We start from the raw sequence: 16049 nt of genomic DNA on the forward strand, positions 1-16049 counted from the left end.
AGTTCCTCTAGTGGAAACACCAGCAAAGCTGCCGGCCCCCTAAAAGGTTCGGGTAGCTCCGCTGGTGGAAAATGGCCTTATGAGTTGTGTTGACAGGTTGCTTCACAAGGGGCGTCACTCCAGATACTGAAAGCAAAGGTTCACCTACTTTTGCCACTCACAGATGTGAAATATTGGATCATTTTGCTCAATAAATGAATGAGCAAGTATCATATTTTTGTCTCATTTGTTTAATTGGGTTTTCTTCATCTACTTTTAGGACTCGTCGCCGGACCGAATCCCCGTGTTACGCCCGCCTTGATTGGTGTCGCTAAAGCCACAATTGGCCGTGTGTGCGGGTGTGAAGCCGGATGTGAGTATGTGTCGAGGTGGCTGCAGTAGCGCCTCCTCTGATCGGTCGGGGCGCCTGTTCGGGGGAGAGGGAGAACTGGAGGAATAGCGTGATCCTGCCACGCGCTACGTCGCCCTGGCGAAACGCCTCACTGTCAGGGGAACGAAGCGGCTGGCGACTCCACATGCGTCGGAGGAGGCATGTGGTAGTCTGCAGCCCTCCCCGCAATGGCAGAGGGGATGGAGCAGAAACCGGGAGGGATCGGAAGAGTGGGGTAATTGGTCCCATATAATTGGGGAGACAAAGAGGAACGAAACCCCGATGATGAATTAAGGGACGCAAGATCATTAACACGCCGAATGTCGTAAAGTTTGTGTTTTCCTGCCTTAACGGGAACCATATTGTTTTTCTTTTGACATTTAATCAGGGGAGAGCGCGAACGCAGTCCCCCACTACCAGAAATTATGCAGTCGAGATTCCCACGTTTGGGGAATTCGCACAGGTCAGCACAACCGGAGTGCAATGGTCAAGCCTCGCCGTGGGTGAACCACCTTCTTGATCGTGGTGTCTCCCCTGCCAGGTAAGTATGAACCCCAGCCATCGCACAGAGGAGCTGATTCTGACACACATCTATCTGTATGACGGTGCCACGGCATCAAGTAAAGCGACTGCTTTGTCCTCACAGAAATCAAGGTTTGTTTCTTTTAACATGTAAACGGGGGAGAGCGCGAACGCAGTCCCCCACTACCGGAAATGATGCAGTCCAGAGTCTATAACATTTGGGGAATTGACCTTTCGCAAAGTCAGTTACCGTTGCTATGACCGTCAAGCCTTTCAGAACTATCCAGGAAGTAGCCGGAAAACACCAAAACATGAAGGAAGAAATCAGCGCATTGTGTGGTTAAAAGTAACAGTAGTAATACATTAGCTATCAATAATAGCTAGTAGCAAGCTTAGCTTGGAGCAGACAGGTATTTTTGTTGATTTTGGATGGATTAAGCTGGCCATGGGGTCTGCTATACTGTGACATCTATTGACGACATTGCGCTTCTTGCGTTCTGGGTTTCGGGAAGGGAAAGAAAATGACACCCCCTCCAAACTTTTCACATATCTAGTATCCGATCTGCAGATCCCATAGGCACACCGTTTCAGCATTTTGTTGTGCGTTTGAAAGCTTGACGGACCGTTGCTAAGGTCGGATTGGACAAGCACCGTTCTGGGGAGGTACTTTGCGAAAGCTCAATTGAACTCGAGGCGTTCTAGAGGAGTGTAAAGTCTACCTCGACTGTACACAGTTACGGCTCCTGATCGGTCAAAAGTCTACGGTGAGTGAACGCTCTAGACTAATCGGAAGCCGAAAGAGCCGATTGGAGCGTACCAGTCATAGGTCCCATATGAGACGAGCATCAAAGCTTATCAAGAGGGAGAAGAGTGGTTTTCAAAGTTTACGGCGATGTTTGTTCTTCGATGATTCGTTTGAAGGAAAGGTGTTAGCTATAGCTATTAGCGATTTTCCATAGGAACAACTACACGAACTCACAGGCTGGCGCGAATTACAAGTGGAACTACCCCGTAGGCGCCCTGTCGAGAGTCGTGTTTCCATAGCGACGTAGGAACCGCCGGGATCATGAGTTGACGTCAACATTTTGCGACAGCTTTCACCGCGACGTAATTATCCCATCCAGGTGGCGGGAAATGTCGAGGTAAATCGTCTCGTTTCTCCTGGAGGACTCGAGCCCCCGCTGAACCTCGTCGGTGGCGTAGTCAGCCAACAAAGCCTGCACCTCCTCGTCTGTCCGTTTCTCGGCTGATTTCTCCATTTCGCTTGATCGAAATTAAGTTTGCTACCACACAGCTTGGTTGCTGGCTTATACAATTGCGCTTGTTGAACACCGAAGTAGAAGGCTGGTTGCTTCCGACGTTCAACCAATCGGCGTCGAGCCCCTCCCAGCAGGTTTTCAGGGCCGCTCAGAAGTACCGACCCCAGAGCAGGGACTAGAGACGCTCCCTTAAAAGTCCCAGTAAGAGTTCCGGTCAGGGGTAGTTCCTCTAGTGGAAACACCAGCAAAGCTGCCGGCCCCCTAAAAGGTTCGGGTAGCTCCGCTGGTGGAAAATGGCCTTATGAGTTGTGTTGACAGGTTGCTTCACAAGGGGCGTCACTCCAGATACTGAAAGCAAAGGTTCACCTACTTTTGCCACTCACAGATGTGAAATATTGGATCATTTTGCTCAATAAATGAATGAGCAAGTATCATATTTTTGTCTCATTTGTTTAATTGGGTTTTCTTCATCTACTTTTAGGACTCGTCGCCGGACCGAATCCCCGTGTTACGCCCGCCTTGATTGGTGTCGCTAAAGCCACAATTGGCCGTGTGTGCGGGTGTGAAGCCGGATGTGAGTATGTGTCGAGGTGGCTGCAGTAGCGCCTCCTCTGATCGGTCGGGGCGCCTGTTCGGGGGAGAGGGAGAACTGGAGGAATAGCGTGATCCTGCCACGCGCTACGTCGCCCTGGCGAAACGCCTCACTGTCAGGGGAACGAAGCGGCTGGCGACTCCACATGCGTCGGAGGAGGCATGTGGTAGTCTGCAGCCCTCCCCGCAATGGCAGAGGGGATGGAGCAGAAACCGGGAGGGATCGGAAGAGTGGGGTAATTGGTCCCATATAATTGGGGAGACAAAGAGGAACGAAACCCCGATGATGAATTAAGGGACGCAAGATCATTAACACGCCGAATGTCGTAAAGTTTGTGTTTTCCTGCCTTAACGGGAACCATATTGTTTTTCTTTTGACATTTAATCAGGGGAGAGCGCGAACGCAGTCCCCCACTACCAGAAATTATGCAGTCGAGATTCCCACGTTTGGGGAATTCGCACAGGTCAGCACAACCGGAGTGCAATGGTCAAGCCTCGCCGTGGGTGAACCACCTTCTTGATCATGGTGTCTTCCCTGCCAGGTAAGTATGAACCCCAGCCATCGCACAGAGGATCTGATTCTGACACACATCTATCTGTATGACGGTGCCACGGCATCAAGTAAAGCGACTGCTTTGTCCTCACAGAAATCAAGGTTTGTTTCTTTTAACATGTAAACGGGGGAGAGCGCGAACGCAGTCCCCCACTACCGGAAATGATGCAGTCCAGAGTCTATAACATTTGGGGAATTGACCTTTCGCAAAGTCAGTTACCGTTGCTATGACCGTCAAGCCTTTCAGAACTATCCAGGAAGTAGCCGGAAAACACCAAAACATGAAGGAAGAAATCAGCGCATTGTGTGGTTAAAAGTAACAGTAGTAATACATTAGCTATCAATAATAGCTAGTAGCAAGCTTAGCTTGGAGCAGACAGGTATTTTTGTTGATTTTGGATGGATTAAGCTGGCCATGGGGTCTGCTATACTGTGACATCTATTGACGACATTGCGCTTCTTGCGTTCTGGGTTTCGGGAAGGGAAAGAAAATGACACCCCCTCCAAACTTTTCACATATCTAGTATCCGATCTGCAGATCCCATAGGCACACCGTTTCAGCATTTTGTTGTGCGTTTGAAAGCTTGACGGACCGTTGCTAAGGTCGGATTGGACAAGCACCGTTCTGGGGAGGTACTTTGCGAAAGCTCAATTGAACTCGAGGCGTTCTAGAGGAGTGTAAAGTCTACCTCGACTGTACACAGTTACGGCTCCTGATCGGTCTAAAGTCTACGGTGAGTGAACGCTCTAGACTAATCGGAAGCCGAAAGAGCCGATTGGAGCGTACCAGTCATAGGTCCCATATGAGACGAGCATCAAAGCTTATCAAGAGGGAGAAGAGTGGTTTTCAAAGTTTACGGCGATGTTTGTTCTTCGATGATTCGTTTGAAGGAAAGGTGTTAGCTATAGCTATTAGCGATTTTCCATAGGAACAACTACACGAACTCACAGGCTGGCGCGAATTACAAGTGGAACTACCCCGTAGGCGCCCTGTCGAGAGTCGTGTTTCCATAGCGACGTAGGAACCGCCGGGATCATGAGTTGACGTCAACATTTTGCGACAGCTTTCACCGCGACGTAATTATCCCATCCAGGTGGCGGGAAATGTCGAGGTAAATCGTCTCGTTTCTCCTGGAGGACTCGAGCCCCCGCTGAACCTCGTCGGTGGCGTAGTCAGCCAACAAAGCCTGCACCTCCTCGTCTGTCCGTTTCTCGGCTGATTTCTCCATTTCGCTTGATCGAAATTAAGTTTGCTACCACACAGCTTGGTTGCTGGCTTATACAATTGCGCTTGTTGAACACCGAAGTAGAAGGCTGGTTGCTTCCGACGTTCAACCAATCGGCGTCGAGCCCCTCCCAGCAGGTTTTCAGGGCCGCTCAGAAGTACCGACCCCAGAGCAGGGACTAGAGACGCTCCCTTAAAAGTCCCAGTAAGAGTTCCGGTCAGGGGTAGTTCCTCTAGTGGAAACACCAGCAAAGCTGCCGGCCCCCTAAAAGGTTCGGGTAGCTCCGCTGGTGGAAAATGGCCTTATGAGTTGTGTTGACAGGTTGCTTCACAAGGGGCGTCACTCCAGATACTGAAAGCAAAGGTTCACCTACTTTTGCCACTCACAGATGTGAAATATTGGATCATTTTGCTCAATAAATGAATGAGCAAGTATCATATTTTTGTCTCATTTGTTTAATTGGGTTTTCTTCATCTACTTTTAGGACTCGTCGCCGGACCGAATCCCCGTGTTACGCCCGCCTTGATTGGTGTCGCTAAAGCCACAATTGGCCGTGTGTGCGGGTGTGAAGCCGGATGTGAGTATGTGTCGAGGTGGCTGCAGTAGCGCCTCCTCTGATCGGTCGGGGCGCCTGTTCGGGGGAGAGGGAGAACTGGAGGAATAGCGTGATCCTGCCACGCGCTACGTCGCCCTGGCGAAACGCCTCACTGTCAGGGGAACGAAGCGGCTGGCGACTCCACATGCGTCGGAGGAGGCATGTGGTAGTCTGCAGCCCTCCCCGCAATGGCAGAGGGGATGGAGCAGAAACCGGGAGGGATCGGAAGAGTGGGGTAATTGGTCCCATATAATTGGGGAGACAAAGAGGAACGAAACCCCGATGATGAATTAAGGGACGCAAGATCATTAACACGCCGAATGTCGTAAAGTTTGTGTTTTCCTGCCTTAACGGGAACCATATTGTTTTTCTTTTGACATTTAATCAGGGAAGAGCGCGAACGCAGTCCCCCACTACCAGAAATTATGCAGTCGAGATTCCCACGTTTGGGGAATTCGCACAGATCAGCACAACCGGAGTGCAATGGTCAAGCCTCGCCGTGGGTGAACCACCTTCTTGATCATGGTGTCTCCCCTGCCAGGTAAGTATGAACCCCAGCCATCGCACAGAGGATCTGATTCTGACACACATCTATCTGTATGACGGTGCCACGGCATCAAGTAAAGCGACTGCTTTGTCCTCACAGAAATCAAGGTTTGTTTCTTTTAACATGTAAACGGGGGAGAGCGCGAACGCAGTCCCCCACTACCGGAAATGATGCAGTCCAGAGTCTATAACATTTGGGGAATTGACCTTTCGCAAAGTCAGTTACCGTTGCTATGACCGTCAAGCCTTTCAGAACTATCCAGGAAGTAGCCGGAAAACACCAAAACATGAAGGAAGAAATCAGCGCATTGTGTGGTTAAAAGTAACAGTAGTAATACATTAGCTATCAATAATAGCTAGTAGCAAGCTTAGCTTGGAGCAGACAGGTATTTTTGTTGATTTTGGATGGATTAAGCTGGCCATGGGGTCTGCTATACTGTGACATCTATTGACGACATTGCGCTTCTTGCGTTCTGGGTTTCGGGAAGGGAAAGAAAATGACACCCCCTCCAAACTTTTCACATATCTAGTATCCGATCTGCAGATCCCATAGGCACACCGTTTCAGCATTTTGTTGTGTGTTTGAAAGCTTGACGGACCGTTGCTAAGGTCGGATTGGACAAGCACCGTTCTGGGGAGGTACTTTGCGAAAGCTCAATTGAACTCGAGGCGTTCTAGAGGAGTGTAAAGTCTACCTCGACTGTACACAGTTACGGCTCCTGATCGGTCTAAAGTCTACGGTGAGTGAACGCTCTAGACTAATCGGAAGCCGAAAGAGCCGATTGGAGCGTACCAGTCATAGGTCCCATATGAGACGAGCATCAAAGCTTATCAAGAGGGAGAAGAGTGGTTTTCAAAGTTTACGGCGATGTTTGTTCTTCGATGATTCGTTTGAAGGAAAGGTGTTAGCTATAGCTATTAGCGATTTTCCATAGGAACAACTACACGAACTCACAGGCTGGCGCGAATTACAAGTGGAACTACCCCGTAGGCGCCCTGTCGAGAGTCGTGTTTCCATAGCGACGTAGGAACCGCCGGGATCATGAGTTGACGTCAACATTTTGCGACAGCTTTCACCGCGACGTAATTATCCCATCCAGGTGGCGGGAAATGTCGAGGTAAATCGTCTCGTTTCTCCTGGAGGACTCGAGCCCCCGCTGAACCTCGTCGGTGGCGTAGTCAGCCAACAAAGCCTGCACCTCCTCGTCTGTCCGTTTCTCGGCTGATTTCTCCATTTCGCTTGATCGAAATTAAGTTTGCTACCACACAGCTTGGTTGCTGGCTTATACAATTGCGCTTGTTGAACACCGAAGTAGAAGGCTGGTTGCTTCCGACGTTCAACCAATCGGCGTCGAGCCCCTCCCAGCAGGTTTTCAGGGCCGCTCAGAAGTACCGACCCCAGAGCAGGGACTAGAGACGCTCCCTTAAAAGTCCCAGTAAGAGTTCCGGTCAGGGGTAGTTCCTCTAGTGGAAACACCAGCAAAGCTGCCGGCCCCCTAAAAGGTTCGGGTAGCTCCGCTGGTGGAAAATGGCCTTATGAGTTGTGTTGACAGGTTGCTTCACAAGGGGCGTCACTCCAGATACTGAAAGCAAAGGTTCACCTACTTTTGCCACTCACAGATGTGAAATATTGGATCATTTTGCTCAATAAATGAATGAGCAAGTATCATATTTTTGTCTCATTTGTTTAATTGGGTTTTCTTCATCTACTTTTAGGACTCGTCGCCGGACCGAATCCCCGTGTTACGCCCGCCTTGATTGGTGTCGCTAAAGCCACAATTGGCCGTGTGTGCGGGTGTGAAGCCGGATGTGAGTATGTGTCGAGGTGGCTGCAGTAGCGCCTCCTCTGATCGGTCGGGGCGCCTGTTCGGGGGAGAGGGAGAACTGGAGGAATAGCGTGATCCTGCCACGCGCTACGTCGCCCTGGCGAAACGCCTCACTGTCAGGGGAACGAAGCGGCTGGCGACTCCACATGCGTCGGAGGAGGCATGTGGTAGTCTGCAGCCCTCCCCGCAATGGCAGAGGGGATGGAGCAGAAACCGGGAGGGATCGGAAGAGTGGGGTAATTGGTCCCATATAATTGGGGAGACAAAGAGGAACGAAACCCCGATGATGAATTAAGGGACGCAAGATCATTAACACGCCGAATGTCGTAAAGTTTGTGTTTTCCTGCCTTAACGGGAACCATATTGTTTTTCTTTTGACGTTTAATCAGGGGAGAGCGCGAACGCAGTCCCCCACTACCAGAAATTATGCAGTCGAGATTCCCACGTTTGGGGAATTCGCACAGGTCAGCACAACCGGAGTGCAATGGTCAAGCCTCGCCGTGGGTGAACCACCTTCTTGATCATGGTGTCTTCCCTGCCAGGTAAGTATGAACCCCAGCCATCGCACAGAGGATCTGATTCTGACACACATCTATCTGTATGACGGTGCCACGGCATCAAGTAAAGCGACTGCTTTGTCCTCACAGAAATCAAGGTTTGTTTCTTTTAACATGTAAACGGGGGAGAGCGCGAACGCAGTCCCCCACTACCGGAAATGATGCAGTCCAGAGTCTATAACATTTGGGGAATTGACCTTTCGCAAAGTCAGTTACCGTTGCTATGACCGTCAAGCCTTTCAGAACTATCCAGGAAGTAGCCGGAAAACACCAAAACATGAAGGAAGAAATCAGCGCATTGTGTGGTTAAAAGTAACAGTAGTAATACATTAGCTATCAATAATAGCTAGTAGCAAGCTTAGCTTGGAGCAGACAGGTATTTTTGTTGATTTTGGATGGATTAAGCTGGCCATGGGGTCTGCTATACTGTGACATCTATTGACGACATTGCGCTTCTTGCGTTCTGGGTTTCGGGAAGGGAAAGAAAATGACACCCCCTCCAAACTTTTCACATATCTAGTATCCGATCTGCAGATCCCATAGGCACACCGTTTCAGCATTTTGTTGTGCGTTTGAAAGCTTGACGGACCGTTGCTAAGGTCGGATTGGACAAGCACCGTTCTGGGGAGGTACTTTGCGAAAGCTCAATTGAACTCGAGGCGTTCTAGAGGAGTGTAAAGTCTACCTCGACTGTACACAGTTACGGCTCCTGATCGGTCTAAAGTCTACGGTGAGTGAACGCTCTAGACTAATCGGAAGCCGAAAGAGCCGATTGGAGCGTACCAGTCATAGGTCCCATATGAGACGAGCATCAAAGCTTATCAAGAGGGAGAAGAGTGGTTTTCAAAGTTTACGGCGATGTTTGTTCTTCGATGATTCGTTTGAAGGAAAGGTGTTAGCTATAGCTATTAGCGATTTTCCATAGGAACAACTACACGAACTCACAGGCTGGCGCGAATTACAAGTGGAACTACCCCGTAGGCGCCCTGTCGAGAGTCGTGTTTCCATAGCGACGTAGGAACCGCCGGGATCATGAGTTGACGTCAACATTTTGCGACAGCTTTCACCGCGACGTAATTATCCCATCCAGGTGGCGGGAAATGTCGAGGTAAATCGTCTCGTTTCTCCTGGAGGACTCGAGCCCCCGCTGAACCTCGTCGGTGGCGTAGTCAGCCAACAAAGCCTGCACCTCCTCGTCTGTCCGTTTCTCGGCTGATTTCTCCATTTCGCTTGATCGAAATTAAGTTTGCTACCACACAGCTTGGTTGCTGGCTTATACAATTGCGCTTGTTGAACACCGAAGTAGAAGGCTGGTTGCTTCCGACGTTCAACCAATCGGCGTCGAGCCCCTCCCAGCAGGTTTTCAGGGCCGCTCAGAAGTACCGACCCCAGAGCAGGGACTAGAGACGCTCCCTTAAAAGTCCCAGTAAGAGTTCCGGTCAGGGGTAGTTCCTCTAGTGGAAACACCAGCAAAGCTGCCGGCCCCCTAAAAGGTTCGGGTAGCTCCGCTGGTGGAAAATGGCCTTATGAGTTGTGTTGACAGGTTGCTTCACAAGGGGCGTCACTCCAGATACTGAAAGCAAAGGTTCACCTACTTTTGCCACTCACAGATGTGAAATATTGGATCATTTTGCTCAATAAATGAATGAGCAAGTATCATATTTTTGTCTCATTTGTTTAATTGGGTTTTCTTCATCTACTTTTAGGACTCGTCGCCGGACCGAATCCCCGTGTTACGCCCGCCTTGATTGGTGTCGCTAAAGCCACAATTGGCCGTGTGTGCGGGTGTGAAGCCGGATGTGAGTATGTGTCGAGGTGGCTGCAGTAGCGCCTCCTCTGATCGGTCGGGGCGCCTGTTCGGGGGAGAGGGAGAACTGGAGGAATAGCGTGATCCTGCCACGCGCTACGTCGCCCTGGCGAAACGCCTCACTGTCAGGGGAACGAAGCGGCTGGCGACTCCACATGCGTCGGAGGAGGCATGTGGTAGTCTGCAGCCCTCCCCGCAATGGCAGAGGGGATGGAGCAGAAACCGGGAGGGATCGGAAGAGTGGGGTAATTGGTCCCATATAATTGGGGAGACAAAGAGGAACGAAACCCCGATGATGAATTAAGGGACGCAAGATCATTAACACGCCGAATGTCGTAAAGTTTGTGTTTTCCTGCCTTAACGGGAACCATATTGTTTTTCTTTTGACATTTAATCAGGGGAGAGCGCGAACGCAGTCCCCCACTACCAGAAATTATGCAGTCGAGATTCCCACGTTTGGGGAATTCGCACAGGTCAGCACAACCGGAGTGCAATGGTCAAGCCTCGCCGTGGGTGAACCACCTTCTTGATCATGGTGTCTCCCCTGCCAGGTAAGTATGAACCCCAGCCATCGCACAGAGGATCTGATTCTGACACACATCTATCTGTATGACGGTGCCACGGCATCAAGTAAAGCGACTGCTTTGTCCTCACAGAAATCAAGGTTTGTTTCTTTTAACATGTAAACGGGGGAGAGCGCGAACGCAGTCCCCCACTACCGGAAATGATGCAGTCCAGAGTCTATAACATTTGGGGAATTGACCTTTCGCAAAGTCAGTTACCGTTGCTATGACCGTCAAGCCTTTCAGAACTATCCAGGAAGTAGCCGGAAAACACCAAAACATGAAGGAAGAAATCAGCGCATTGTGTGGTTAAAAGTAACAGTAGTAATACATTAGCTATCAATAATAGCTAGTAGCAAGCTTAGCTTGGAGCAGACAGGTATTTTTGTTGATTTTGGATGGATTAAGCTGGCCATGGGGTCTGCTATACTGTGACATCTATTGACGACATTGCGCTTCTTGCGTTCTGGGTTTCGGGAAGGGAAAGAAAATGACACCCCCTCCAAACTTTTCACATATCTAGTATCCGATCTGCAGATCCCATAGGCACACCGTTTCAGCATTTTGTTGTGTGTTTGAAAGCTTGACGGACCGTTGCTAAGGTCGGATTGGACAAGCACCGTTCTGGGGAGGTACTTTGCGAAAGCTCAATTGAACTCGAGGCGTTCTAGAGGAGTGTAAAGTCTACCTCGACTGTACACAGTTACGGCTCCTGATCGGTCTAAAGTCTACGGTGAGTGAACGCTCTAGACTAATCGGAAGCCGAAAGAGCCGATTGGAGCGTACCAGTCATAGGTCCCAGATGAGACGAGCATCAAAGCTTATCAAGAGGAAGAAGAGTGGTTTTCAAAGTTTACGGCGATGTTTGTTCTTCGATGATTCCTTTGAAGGAAAAGTGTTAGCTATAGCTATTAGCGATTTTCCATAGGAACAACTACACGAACTCACAGGCTGGCGCGAATTACAAGTGGAACTACCCCGTAGTCGCCCTGTCGAGAGTCGTGTTTCCATAGCGACGTAGGAACCGCCGGGATCATGAGTTGACGTCAGCATTTTGCGACAGCTTTCACCGCGACGTAATTATCCCATCCAGGTGGCGGGAAATGTCGAGGTAAATCGTCTCGTTTCTCCTGGAGGACTCGAGCCCCCGCTGAACCTCGTCGGTGGCGTAGTCAGCCAACAAAGCCTGCACCTCCTCGTCTGTCCGTTTCTCGGCTGATTTCTCCATTTCGCTTGATCGAAATTAAGTTTGCTACCACACAGCTTGGTTGCTGGCTTATACAATTGCGCTTGTTGAACACCGAAGTAGAAGGCTGGTTGCTTCCGACGTTCAACCAATCGGCGTCGAGCCCCTCCCAGCAGGTTTTCAGGGCCGCTCAGAAGTACCGACCCCAGAGCAGGGACTAGAGACGCTCCCTTAAAAGTCCCAGTAAGAGTTCCGGTCAGGGGTAGTTCCTCTAGTGGAAACACCAGCAAAGCTGCCGGCCCCCTAAAAGGTTCGGGTAGTTCCGCTGGTGGAAAATGGCCTTATGAGTTGTGTTGACAGGTTGCTTCACAAGGGGCGTCACTCCAGATACTGAAAGCAAAGGTTCACCTACTTTTGCCACTCACAGATGTGAAATATTGGATCATTTTGCTCAATAAATGAATGAGCAAGTATCATATTTTTGTCTCATTTGTTTAATTGGGTTTTCTTCATCTACTTTTAGGACTCGTCGCCGGACCGAATCCCCGTGTTACCCCCGCCTTGATTGGTGTCGCTAAAGCCACAATTGGCCGTGTGTGCGGGTGTGAAGCCGGATGTGAGTATGTGTCGAGGTGGCTGCAGTAGCGCCTCCTCTGATCGGTCGGGGCGCCTGTTCGGGGGAGAGGGAGAACTGGAGGAATAGCGTGATCCTGCCACGCGCTACGTCGCCCTGGCGAAACGCCTCACTGTCAGGGGAACGAAGCGGCTGGCGACTCCACATGCGTCGGAGGAGGCATGTGGTAGTCTGCAGCCCTCCCCGCAATGGCAGAGGGGATGGAGCAGAAACCGGGAGGGATCGGAAGAGTGGGGTAATTGGTCCCATATAATTGGGGAGACAAAGAGGAACGAAACCCCGATGATGAATTAAGGGACGCAAGATCATTAACACGCCGAATGTCGTAAAGTTTGTGTTTTCCTGCCTTAACGGGAACCATATTGTTTTTCTTTTGACATTTAATCAGGGGAGAGCGCGAACGCAGTCCCCCACTACCAGAAATTATGCAGTCGAGATTCCCACGTTTGGGGAATTCGCACAGGTCAGCACAACCGGAGTGCAATGGTCAAGCCTCGCCGTGGGTGAACCACCTTCTTGATCATGGTGTCTTCCCTGCCAGGTAAGTATGAACCCCAGCCATCGCACAGAGGAGCTGATTCTGACACACATCTATCTGTATGACGGTGCCACGGCATCAAGTAAAGCGACTGCTTTGTCCTCACAGAAATCAAGGTTTGTTTCTTTTAACATGTAAACGGGGGAGAGCGCGAACGCAGTCCCCCACTACCGGAAATGATGCAGTCCAGAGTCTATAACATTTGGGGAATTGACCTTTCGCAAAGTCAGTTACCGTTGCTATGACCGTCAAGCCTTTCAGAACTATCCAGGAAGTAGCCGGAAAACACCAAAACATGAAGGAAGAAATCAGCGCATTGTGTGGTTAAAAGTAACAGTAGTAATACATTAGCTATCAATAATAGCTAGTAGCAAGCTTAGCTTGGAGCAGACAGGTATTTTTGTTGATTTTGGATGGATTAAGCTGGCCATGGGGTCTGCTATACTGTGACATCTATTGACGACATTGCGCTTCTTGCGTTCTGGCTTTCGGGAAGGGAAAGAAAATGACACCCCCTCCAAACTTTTCACATGTCTAGTATCCGATCTGCAGATCCCATAGGCACACCGTTTCAGCATTTTGTTGTGCGTTTGAAAGCTTGACGGACCGTTGCTAAGGTCGGATTGGACAAGCACCGTTCTGGGGAGGTACTTTGCGAAAGCTCAATTGAACTCGAGGCGTTCTAGAGGAGTGTAAAGTCTACCTCGACTGTACACAGTTACGGCTCCTGATCGGTCAAAAGTCTACGGTGAGTGAACGCTCTAGACTAATCGGAAGCCGAAAGAGCCGATTGGAGCGTACCAGTCATAGGTCCCATATGAGACGAGCATCAAAGCTTATCAAGAGGGAGAAGAGTGGTTTTCAAAGTTTACGGCGATGTTTGTTCTTCGATGATTCGTTTGAAGGAAAGGTGTTAGCTATAGCTATTAGCGATTTTCCATAGGAACAACTACACGAACTCACAGGCTGGCGCGAATTACAAGTGGAACTACCCCGTAGTCGCCCTGTCGAGAGTCGTGTTTCCATAGCGACGTAGGAACCGCCGGGATCATGAGTTGACGTCAACATTTTGCGACAACTTTCACCGCGACGTAATTATCCCATCCAGGTGGCGGGAAATGTCGAGGTAAATCGTCTCGTTTCTCCTGGAGGACTCGAGCCCCCGCTGAACCTCGTCGGTGGCGTAGTCAGCCAACAAAGCCTGCACCTCCTCGTCTGTCCGTTTCTCGGCTGATTTCTCCATTTCGCTTGATCGAAATTAAGTTTGCTACCACACAGCTTGGTTGCTGGCTTATACAATTGCGCTTGTTGAACACCGAAGTAGAAGGCTGGTTGCTTCCGACGTTCAACCAATCGGCGTCGAGCCCCTCCCAGCAGGTTTTCAGGGCCGCTCAGAAGTACCGACCCCAGAGCAGGGACTAGAGACGCTCCCTTAAAAGTCCCAGTAAGAGTTCCGGTCAGGGGTAGTTCCTCTAGTGGAAACACCAGCAAAGCTGCCGGCCCCCTAAAAGGTTCGGGTAGCTCCGCTGGTGGAAAATGGCCTTATGAGTTGTGTTGACAGGTTACTTCACAAGGGGCGTCACTCCAGATACTGAAAGCAAAGGTTCACCTACTTTTGCCACTCACAGATGTGAAATATTGGATCATTTTGCTCAATAAATGAATGAGCAAGTATCATATTTTTGTCTCATTTGTTTAATTGGGTTTTCTTCATCTACTTTTAGGACTCGTCGCCGGACCGAATCCCCGTGTTACCCCCGCCTTGATTGGTGTCGCTAAAGCCACAATTGGCCGTGTGTGCGGGTGTGAAGCCGGATGTGAGTATGTGTCGAGGTGGCTGCAGTAGCGCCTCCTCTGATCGGTCGGGGCGCCTGTTCGGGGGAGAGGGAGAACTGGAGGAATAGCGTGATCCTGCCACGCGCTACGTCGCCCTGGCGAAACGCCTCACTGTCAGGGGAACGAAGCGGCTGGCGACTCCACATGCGTCGGAGGAGGCATGTGGTAGTCTGCAGCCCTCCCCGCAATGGCAGAGGGGATGGAGCAGAAACCGGGAGGGATCGGAAGAGTGGGGTAATTGGTCCCATATAATTGGGGAGACAAAGAGGAACGAAACCCCGATGATGAATTAAGGGACGCAAGATCATTAACACGCCGAATGTCGTAAAGTTTGTGTTTTCCTGCCTTAAGGGGAACCATATTGTTTTTCTTTTGACATTTAATCAGGGGAGAGCGCGAACGCAGTCCCCCACTATCAGAAATTATGCAGTCGAGATTCCCACGTTCGGGGAATTCGCACAGGTCAGCACAACCGGAGTGCAATGGTCAAGCCTCGCCGTGGGTGAACCATCTTCTTGATCATGGTGTCTCCCCTGCCAGGTAAGTATGAACCCCAGCCATCGCACAGAGGAGCTGATTCTGACACACATCTATCTGTATGACGGTGCCACGGCATCAAGTAAAGCGACTGCTTTGTCCTCACAGAAATCAAGGTTTGTTTCTTTTAACATGTAAACGGGGGAGAGCGCGAACGCAGTCCCCCACTACCGGAAATGATGCAGTCCAGAGTCTATAACATTTGGGGAATTGACCTTTCGCAAAGTCAGTTACCGTTGCTATGACCGTCAAGCCTTTCAGAACTATCCAGGAAGTAGCCGGAAAACACCAAAACATGAAGGAAGAAATCAGCGCATTGTGTGGTTAAAAGTAACAGTAGTAATACATTAGCTATCAATAATAGCTAGTAGCAAGCTTAGCTTGGAGCAGACAGGTATTTTTGTTGATTTTGGATAGATTAAGCTGGCCATGGGGTCTGCTATACTGTGACATCTATTGACGACATTGCGCTTCTTGCGTTCTGGCTTTCGGGAAGGGAAAGAAAATGACACCCCCTCCAAACTTTTCACATATCTAGTATCCGATCTGCAGATCCCATAGGCACACCGTTTCAGCATTTTGTTGTGCGTTTGAAAGCTTGACGGACCGTTGCTAAGGTCGGATTGGACAAGCACCGTTCTGGGGAGGTACTTTGCGAAAGCTCAATTGAACTCGAGGCGTTCTAGAGGAGTGTAAAGTCTACCTCGACTGTACACAGTTACGGCTCCTGATCGGTCTAAAGTCTACGGTGAGTGAACGCTCTAGACTAATCGGAAGCCGAAAGAGCCGATTGGAGCGTACCAGTCATAGGTCCCAGATGAGACGAGCATCAAAGCTTATCAAGAGGAAGAAGAGTGGTTTTCAAAGTTTACGGCGATGTTTGTTCTTCGATGATTCCTTTGA

The 16049-nt window shown here is 50.0% G+C and overlaps 7 non-coding genes across 7 annotated transcripts; all 7 read right to left on the reverse strand.

Moving 5' to 3' along the window:
- Nucleotides 1–755: 755 nt before the first annotated feature.
- Nucleotides 756–919, reverse strand: LOC130131045 (U1 spliceosomal RNA). The gene has a single exon (XR_008812216.1). It is a non-coding gene; the product is annotated as a U1 spliceosomal RNA (small nuclear RNA).
- A 2209-nt stretch (nucleotides 920–3128) lies between these two features.
- Nucleotides 3129–3292, reverse strand: LOC130131149 (U1 spliceosomal RNA). The gene has a single exon (XR_008812313.1). It is a non-coding gene; the product is annotated as a U1 spliceosomal RNA (small nuclear RNA).
- Nucleotides 3293–5501: 2209 nt separating this feature from the next.
- LOC130131148 (U1 spliceosomal RNA) lies at nucleotides 5502–5665 on the reverse strand. The gene has a single exon (XR_008812312.1). It is a non-coding gene; the product is annotated as a U1 spliceosomal RNA (small nuclear RNA).
- Nucleotides 5666–7874: 2209 nt separating this feature from the next.
- Nucleotides 7875–8038, reverse strand: LOC130131150 (U1 spliceosomal RNA). Its single transcript, XR_008812314.1, has one exon. It is a non-coding gene; the product is annotated as a U1 spliceosomal RNA (small nuclear RNA).
- Nucleotides 8039–10247: 2209 nt separating this feature from the next.
- LOC130131048 (U1 spliceosomal RNA) lies at nucleotides 10248–10411 on the reverse strand. The gene has a single exon (XR_008812219.1). It is a non-coding gene; the product is annotated as a U1 spliceosomal RNA (small nuclear RNA).
- Nucleotides 10412–12620: 2209 nt separating this feature from the next.
- On the reverse strand, nucleotides 12621–12784 carry LOC130131151 (U1 spliceosomal RNA). Its single transcript, XR_008812315.1, has one exon. It is a non-coding gene; the product is annotated as a U1 spliceosomal RNA (small nuclear RNA).
- Nucleotides 12785–14993: 2209 nt separating this feature from the next.
- On the reverse strand, nucleotides 14994–15157 carry LOC130131119 (U1 spliceosomal RNA). The gene has a single exon (XR_008812285.1). It is a non-coding gene; the product is annotated as a U1 spliceosomal RNA (small nuclear RNA).
- Between the last annotated feature and the right edge of the window lie 892 nt (nucleotides 15158–16049).

Source organism: Lampris incognitus, chromosome 20, assembly GCF_029633865.1.
Source record: "Lampris incognitus isolate fLamInc1 chromosome 20, fLamInc1.hap2, whole genome shotgun sequence".
NCBI lineage: Eukaryota > Metazoa > Chordata > Actinopteri > Lampriformes > Lampridae > Lampris > Lampris incognitus.